This window comes from Azolla caroliniana, unplaced genomic scaffold (assembly GCF_043228905.1).
Source record: "Azolla caroliniana isolate FFs.n. ecotype wild unplaced genomic scaffold, voAzoCaro1.0.p SCAF_378, whole genome shotgun sequence".
Taxonomy (NCBI): Eukaryota; Viridiplantae; Streptophyta; class Polypodiopsida; order Salviniales; family Salviniaceae; genus Azolla; species Azolla caroliniana.
This window is the reverse complement of record NW_028230813.1, coordinates 1-9,329: the sequence shown is the minus strand read 5'-3', so window position 1 is coordinate 9,329 and position 9,329 is coordinate 1. Positions and strand designations below refer to the sequence as shown.

At 35.9% G+C, this 9,329-nt stretch overlaps 1 long non-coding RNA gene across 1 annotated transcript; it reads left to right on the top strand.

Moving 5' to 3' along the window:
• Positions 1-5,842: 5,842 nt before the first annotated feature.
• On the top strand, positions 5,843-9,287 carry LOC147848362 (uncharacterized). The gene is made up of 3 exons (XR_015531987.1): positions 5,843-6,021; positions 7,006-7,200; positions 8,990-9,287. It is a non-coding gene; the product is annotated as an uncharacterized LOC147848362 (long non-coding RNA).
• Positions 9,288-9,329: the final 42 nt, after the last annotated feature.

The following is a 9,329-nucleotide window of genomic DNA, read 5'->3' as shown; positions in this document are numbered from 1 at the left end:
ATATGCGTCTTCACCCGGTCTTCCATGTTTCACTTTTGGAGCCTTACACAACGAGCTCTATTCCGGGTCGTGTTACACCTCCCCCACCTCCAATTGACGTTTCCAATGGCTCTGAATATGAGGTTGCCGCTATCCTCGACTCCAAGATCATTCGCAACAAACTATACTACTTGGTTGATTGGTTAGGCTATACACCTAATGATCGAACATGGGAGCCTGCCGAACATCTTGCCAATGCCTCCGACATGGTTGTTGCATTTCACAACCAATATCCTCATAAACCAAGTCTGAACTCTTTTCTTCCGACTCGTGCAACTCGTCATCGAAAAGGGGGGATAATGTCATGAAGACATACATCTTGGCTTATCATGACATTCATCTTGGCGAACCAGGAATCGAACCCATAACCTCTTGGTTTACATATTGTACTTTAACCATTGTAATAACATATGTGAGATGTAATCATAATAATTATATGTTTAGTTATTACGAGATATTTAGAACATTCTAGATTATTCTAGAATGTTCTTGAATATTTCATGATTATATTTATTATTATTATTATTCATAAATATCTAAAATATTCTAGAACATTCTAGAATACTCCATAAGGGCCTATAAATAAGAGTCCATACACTCATCACAACTCATTCGGTTCAACACCAGTCTTTAGCCCTTAGCCTACTCCTTGTAATCTTCTTTCTCATAATATAATCGCATTCCCATTTCTTATCTCTCACTTATACTTTTCTCTCTCTCGCACTCTCTCCCTCTTTCACTCTCTTTCTATCACTATCGCTATCTCTACCGCTCTCGCCATCTCTATCGTTATCGTTATCTCTATCGCCATCGCTCTCTCTCTCTGCTTCCTACTCAAGAATCACGACACAGAGTTTTGTCTACCCCCGATGTTAGTAGAAGCACTCTTTCAAATGGTAGTTTTTATTCATCGGATACATAGCCAACCACAAGATAGGATATCATGTCGAGCCTTTGAGGCATCCCGATCCCTACATGCATCTAGAGACACTAGCTCTTGGTATAGCATTGTGGTGAGTTGGTTACTTGCAAACAACATAGACATTAATAACCTTCCTCCCCTTGAGTACAACCATGGGACTGATCAAACTCTAATCTCTCATGAAAACCGTAATAAAGTGATACACCAAGAAATATGACAAATTTACACTTGATATAAATGGATCACCCCATGAGAGCCACTCCCATCTAAAATGTTGTACTATAAGGAACACTTCTTGCACTTCTCTAAGTTAGGTTTTATTACACAACCAAGATATCTAGATACATTCTTATCATATGCACTAAGGGTGGCCATTGGATAACTTAGGATACCATCTCACCAACTTGAGATTGAGAATGGTCGAGCTAATAGAGTCCCTAGAGAGGAAAGGCTATGTAGGTTATGCCACATAGAGATAGAGGATGAGTATCACTTCACATGCAAGTGCCCAACTTATGTCAAGATACAGGCGGAATACAATACATATTAGGACCCTTTCCCACCCTCTCCAAACTATTAGATACCCCGAGTGTAAAAAGACTAGGTAGGTATATCTTAGAGCTAAAACAACATAGGGAGAATAAATTACAAAGTTTTAATCATAACCCTTTTACTATCCATCAACATGTAACTAGTGTAATTTTTCAGGAACAAGGGGAGACGATGAATGTGGATACACTTACGCTGTTTCGGCCTCTCTCTTGAGGAAGCAGAAATACAAAGAACAACCAAACGCCCTCGGAAGTGGTTGGGGTAGAAAAGATTAAGAAGATAAGGGACCATTTGTCTCACGGACCAAATTTGGCCTTAGAAGACGTTTATATATATTTCTTTCTTTCTTTCTCTGCCTCTCACACACACACACACACACACACACACACACATATATATATATATATGCACAGTATGAACGTATATATATATATATGCACAGTATGAACCATACGTGTATTCTCATTCGAGATTGTTTCAATCATTTGAGTATGGTAAACACCTTTGAAGTATGGTAAATAATATACTTTTGTATTCGTTATTTATTATAAGGTAAAAATATATATTTTAAGGTAAAAAGTGTAATAATAAAAAAAGAAACATAAGAATGTTTTGATACCGTACGCATTCATTTGCATTCGTGTGAAAGTAGAATGGTTGCCCATGCATTCGAGTATATTACGTACTATGCATATATATGTGTATAAGGTCTCTACCTAAGGATTTTAAGGTGTCCAAATGAAACGAAGAGCTTTGCTAGAAGTGGATGAGTTTATAGCGGATCTATCTAACAATAATTCCAATGCGTGTTCATAACTTGGCTACTCATCCATTCAATCAATCGAGCATTCATAACATTCACTTGGATGAATTTATAGTGGATCTAGTTACAGTAATTCCAACATGTGTCCATAACTGGGCTACTCGTCCATTCAATCAATTGGGCATCCATAACATTCACTCTCGATTAGTTCCTCGGGTGTCCAAAACTAAATCCCATCTTTTAACGTGTGTTCATAACCTCCTTCTCATCCATTCAATCAAATTGGTTCCCTTCTCTCACGATTATTGCACTGTCATGAAGCAAAAAGCTTGAAAACAAAATTGTGTAGTATTCGAAGTGTCATGCATGCTAGTATCCACACATGGCACATGCCCACTCTAAGTAGGTTCAAACCCATGATTTCACGTATCAATCACCAAGTGTGAACTATTAGGATAACTTCTTCTACAAAAATTATATTCTCCACCATCATAATTATGTCTTACGTATATTGCTTACATGGTGACTCAGATGAGCAACATGGATTTCATGCATCACACATAGCACAAAGTGTGCCAAGTGGCGATTACATTCACATGCATTCTTATTCAAACATTTGCTTAAGGAAAAGGAATGGAAGAATGAAGGAATCAATAAAAGCTCATTGCTTAGTAATTAAGGGAACAAACTAGCTCATTAGGAAGGTTTCTCATCTCTCAAGATCGAAATCAAGGGTTCGAGTTGGAGTGGCAAACAAACGAATATTTTGTTCCTAATTAATAGAGCATATTTTTATCATATATTGTTTGTTTCTTCAATCATACACCCCCTAAATCTATTGTATGTGTTCGTTCTCTCCCTTCATTTTCTACACCCCGGTGGTTCGATGTATCGATCATGAAGCGTCGACGAGGGGGAGTATCTGATAGAAGAAACGGTTAAGGGCGGCCTCAATGCAGACATAGTCAACTTTATGAGGACCATGATGAGCCGAATGATACAAGAACAAAGCGCAACTAACCGATAGGAAAGCAAGTTGACACTTCGTTGTACAACTTGTTCAAAAGATTGGTAATTCAAAGATGAAGACATCACAAGATTTCTAGAGGTCTATGAGAATGAAATGGCTAATAAAGGCACGACAAGGCTACACATGGTGCTTCAAAAATCAACAAAGTGGTGACTCTAGAGGTTTGAGCAAATGTGGCAAAATTTCAAGAACGATTTCACATACATTGGAGTGGGGTTCATCAAACATTGTTAGATGAGTGTATCTTGACAATTGTACTAAAGTCATTATGAAGAACATGGCTATTAGTATCAAAACTACTAAAATATTTTGAAAAAAAATACGACAACCCCTCAACGAGAGATTGAAAGCTTCTTCAATCGGAGAATGCAGTTTTGTTGGGGAAATGACTTGGGTGATGCCAACTTTGGAAATAATTTAACGAGACAAACCTTCTATGCTCAAGGCATACAACTAGAATCCCAACAATGTCAAAACATCAAAGTTAGGGGGCCTTTAAAATTTTGAAATATTGCTTAAAAAATTCACTTGTCCGTTCATCCTAACAAAGGCTTTTCACACACATTTTTTATGATCATAAGCTTTCACTAGAGAGAGAGAGAGAGAGAGAGAGAGAGATTTTTAATTTACTAGAGCATTTTTATTTTATTTTATTCTCCAAAAAAGTATGTATGCTACCCATTAGTTAGGAAGAAATATAGGAGGTATCATATGTTTTTTATTTCATGGACTTGTTTTCGTGTGCAATCTTGCTCAACCCATGCACATTTCTCAATAGTTTGCTTTAACAATTTGTGAGGTTCCCATTCAGTTTTGGTGAGAGTAAACCATAACCATGAATTTGCCGATATAATGTCAAAGGTTGTGGTTGTGACCCAAGTGGAACTTGTATGTATTTTATGCCATTTGGGACATTGGTATATTTTATAGACGGCTTTCTAATAAGGCGGAGTGGTTTTACTCAACACCAAAGTATTTATTTAGGCCGATGGTTAGAATTTAGAAAAATAAAGGGGATTTGTGGTATTATCTTGTATGTACATATAGCCTTGTGGCGTTTTCTAATAATGTCGTATCTTTCCTTTTTTGGAAAGAAGAAGAAGAAGAAAAGACTGTGGTAGCGACATTGTAGTTGTGGAATTGAGTCTTGTGTGTTGGGTTTGATGTTGAGTTTATTCTAAAAAAATCTTCATAAATTTAGTTTTGTAACCATGCACACCAATTCTTTGCCCACATTCAAATACATATACAAATGTCGCCTAATCTAATATGGTGAAAATTATCATAATAAGCAGCCTCATTTGTTAATACATAATCCATGTAATAAATACAGGAATAAAATTTTATATTTTATATCCAATTATTTCCTAGGACCCCATATCCTTTAGATATTTAGTATTTTAAAGCTTCTAATTCCACATGTAAACATACTACCTTTCAACATACGCACATTATGCCAAAAAGTAAAACCTTGCAAACCGAAAATGGATAAAAAATATCAAAATAAAAAAGTGTAGTTTGAAATCTCTTTCAAGCCAGCTAATTGAATAAAACTAGGACACCACTGGACCTACATACCCCCCACAAGGAATCCAAGTTCATTGTTCATGGTCGAAGTTTGATGATCATATTGATTGCACGATTAAAAATGCTTGTGGTGTTATGTTCTTAACCTATATAACAAACACCATACACTATGCTTATAGTCATAGTCATAGTGGTTAATACTTTACATTCAAGGCCTTTGAAAACTTATGGCTAATTTCTTTGATTATTATTTTAGGCGAACCATCGAAATTAACGACAACAAGTTCGAGGAATTTTCTTACATTTGCTTAAAAGAGCAAAACATTATGAAAATTCAAGGTAAAGCCCAATTCCTACTAGGGGAATATTAATGAACCCAATGATGCACACTTTGTGAGCCTTGAATTCTCCTTATTTTAAACCTAGGCAAACCCATTTTTCAATCATTTTTTCCCGCACTATTATTATCCTGGGGTGCAAAATCATGGATAATAAAAGTTTACATAACGATGGTAACATTATGAGTCATCGAAACAAGTGAATTCTGACGATGTATGATAAAAGGGAAGAAGTAAATGCACATTTGTTATCGAAAGGAATCAACACATGAAGATTGTCACAAAATCATAAATTAACCTTCATTCGTTGACAATGTTAAAGCCTCGTGTTAATGAGCACGTTAAAACCCACGAGGATAAGGAGCTATTAGGGTTAGTTGCCTTATACAAAGACCATTCTCTCAACAATACGCTTGATAGTTGTTAATGACCTCCATGGTGAAATAACTAATTATTCACTAGTTACATTCCATGAATGACCTCCATACTAAAATAACTAATTATTCACTAATTACTCTCCATTAATGAGCTCCATGCTAAAATAACTAATTACTCACTAATTGCTTCCCATTAATGACCAGATTTTGACTAAAAATCTAATTCTTAAATGGAAAGTGAAAACATCATTTTAAAAAAGTGTTTATTAATTTTTCTTGTCTTCCTTTATTTATTCTTTTGATTTACAAAAGGAAATGCTCTGTTTCTCCCCATTGTCTTCTTCTTCTCCTTCTTCTTCTGCTATTTTTTGGCCATGGAAATACTTTGCAGAGGAGAAGATAATGCTCCAATAATAATTCAACAACTTGAGATACCTGGAGATATTTGTACTAACATCATCACTCTCCTTTCTGTAAGTAAACTGGTTTGACCTTCTCTAATGGTTCTTCCTATTTGCTTTCTCTGATTCTTCATCTGTGAATGTGTATTGGGACCATTTGATGTGACGTGTCTATATGCGTGTGTGTACATGTATGCGTATGCGTGTATGCCTGTGTATATATGTATGTATCATGTGAATTAAGACTGATTGTGTATGTGTAAGCATACATGATGACTTTGATGCTTAGTTCTATCCATTTACATGTTACCTGTATTCCTCGGATCCATTTGATGTGATGCATCTATGTATATGTTCCATTGGGTCCATTTGCATCCATACATTATTTGTAACTGTTCCATCTGATTCATGTATGTATGTATATATATTTGAATTTTTACATAATTATTCTTGATTCTTACTTCCTATCCATATTTCGTGATGCCCCTCATTTTATTTATTGGATACATCCAAACGTAATCTTATTGCTTTATTGCTATCCATTTGAAGTGATGCATCTATGTACGTGTATTCATTGGATGCATCTATATTCGATCCTATTTCTTTATTTCTATCCATTCGATGTGGTGCATCAATGTATGTGTAATCTATCGGTTGTTCGTATAATCACTCCTGACACTTAGTTTTTACCCATTTTATTTGATGTATCTGTCTATACGTTTCTGCACATATTGGGTGGATCAACACACAAAGCTTATGCATCGATCACATAACATATTTTCGATATGCATGTGTGATGGATATTTGCATTCCATGAGTCTACCTTTTGGGTACACATGGATTCCTTATTTTGTATCCATTTTATGGATACATGTATATATGTATGTGTGTCTATGCACTCTTTGGTTAAGTACGTGAGTTAATGAATAGGCATGCATCTTATGATATTAATCATGAAACGTATTGTTGATGTATGCATATATGAATGTTTTCTTCTTGGGAGAAGAAGATTTATATTGACTTATTAAGAGGGTATACCACAATTGATTGATGTAGGTTTTGGATGTATGCTCTCTGGGTGCTTGTTCTAGGCAATGGCATCTTCTTTGTTCTTCAAATATTGTTTGGCATATCCTTTACCAAAAAAGATGGCATCGGCTGAACTCATCAAGTAAACTCAAAGGAGGAGAAGTCTATGATGTCAAAAGAAATGGTCTTTTAACTTTAGAGGAAACAAATACTCGTTGCAAGGTTCAAAATCTCATCTTATCCTCTTTTACAGTTTCATTTGGATTTTTTATATTTTTATGTCTGTTAAACTGCTCATTCAATAACAATTCTTCCCAAACGAGTAATTTTGTGTGTTTGCACATATGTTGAAAAAGAACTCTATTCCTCTAGCTCCTAGAGGGATAGCATATCATGTGTGTTTTCAGAATATGCATGAAGGGAGGTAGGATCCCATTATATTGTCATTCTTTACTCAATGCATTTTCTAACTGCAAGAGAATTGCGGCATTTTCCATCAATTGTTTTTTGTTTAATACTTATATTACAAGTGGGAAACCTCAATGTAAGTTGAAAACCCAAAAATATCTAAGAGAAATGTACACAGTGTCCAGTAGACACTAAAATGCTTAGAACTGCTGATGGGATGTCCCGTAAGTTGAAGACAAATGAACAGGAATGACTGAGGCATTGCTTGAAGAAGCTAGCTTCTTGCAGTTGGTTTTCACTTAAGACCTTACAATTGTTGGTCATCCAGATGGTCCAAAGTGACCAAAATATTGTCGATTGGAGGAAATAAGCATGGTTGATAGGTCACACAGGATCTGTCCAAACAACCAAATGTTATTCCCAAACCTTTGCTTGGGAAATCTGGGTAAAAGTGATGCATGTATTCTTTATGTAAATGTTTTGGTGATTGAGCAGGTCCATAAGAAGTATAAGATGGTTTTTGATTCTCCACCACAACGTGCACGTTGCGACAAAGTTATCTTTCTCCTTTCAAGATTCAACCCTGTGGGAAGCACACCCAATAAGCATGTCCAATAAGCTTATATGGAAGACCAGACCTCCCTGCACTCATAAGCCTCTTTTATCACCATGGCCATAATTTGTGCAAGTGCCACAAAGCATTTGTAGGCTCTTGAAACCATGAGGAGAATTATAACAACTAATGCACTGAATGTGTGTTAATCTTATCCACTGCAGTAACAATATTGCCTTTTCCAGCATCCAATCATGAATACTATAATCTGTGTAAAACTAGCAGAAGCACTTATGAGAGTACCAACTGCCACTTTATTCCATATGGGTCGATGATGTTGGCCAAAACTAGAACAACATGCCATGTCATCGAAGCGGAATAAGTGACCATAATTTATACATTCTGAATTGATTTCACCTCCTTCATTTCTTAGAAAACAGCTTTTCTAGATTCTTGTTCTACTAATGATTCTGGAAATATAGCAGTCATATGTAAGCTTTCTAAGCGCAGAAGGTTCCCTGATTTCGAGTTTCTTCCTTTCCATTTTATAACTGCAATGCTACCTTCCAGTCTTTTAGAAACTTGGAACTAAATGGACATCCTTTGATATGTCCATCAAGCGTTTCCTAAAATGATATCCCAATGGTTAGTATTCCATGAGCCAAATGTCCTGGTTTTTAAATTGACAAACAAACATAATGCTAGCATCTTTGCCCAAGGCAATGTCTGTTGAGCGAATTATGACTATGAAATTGCATTTCTAGACAATGTATGCAACTTGAAAATTAAGAAAGTTTATTCCTCCTTATATTCATGTGGTGCATAATTTCTCTTGTGATAGGAAACTTACACCTTTGTGTGACCATTTAGAGCACCAAAAGTGTTCTACAATTTCTGAGTTAACCTTTCAGATCATTTGTTTGGGCCAATGAACCATAATCAAGTTAATCTGCATGTAAGCCATGAATATGGACTAACTATTTCCAGCTTACTTCGGAGGGGCCATCTTGTAATACGCCAATAACTTAGCTTTTGTTGCACTTTTTGCAGAACTCGTCCGGCCTATACTTTCCTTGTTGCATTCCATCCGATCTAAATTTTCTAACCATTTTGTTTGGGATAACAATCTGACCTGGCCTCAGAGCTTGATGGCAGTTGTATCTTGTGAAGAGTAAGAGTTTAAACTTGTTAAATTATGCAAAACTAATCCATACAATTTGAGGGCATCCATTATCACTCTCATATCATTGGGTTGTTTGGTGACATGAATGATATATCACCTGCATATGCTTGTGCCACAAAATCTTGCCAGTCATGCGTTTTCAAAACATTAAAGTTGACCGGTTCACACTAGATTATCTATGCATAGAAATAGTGGAGTTGCAACTGT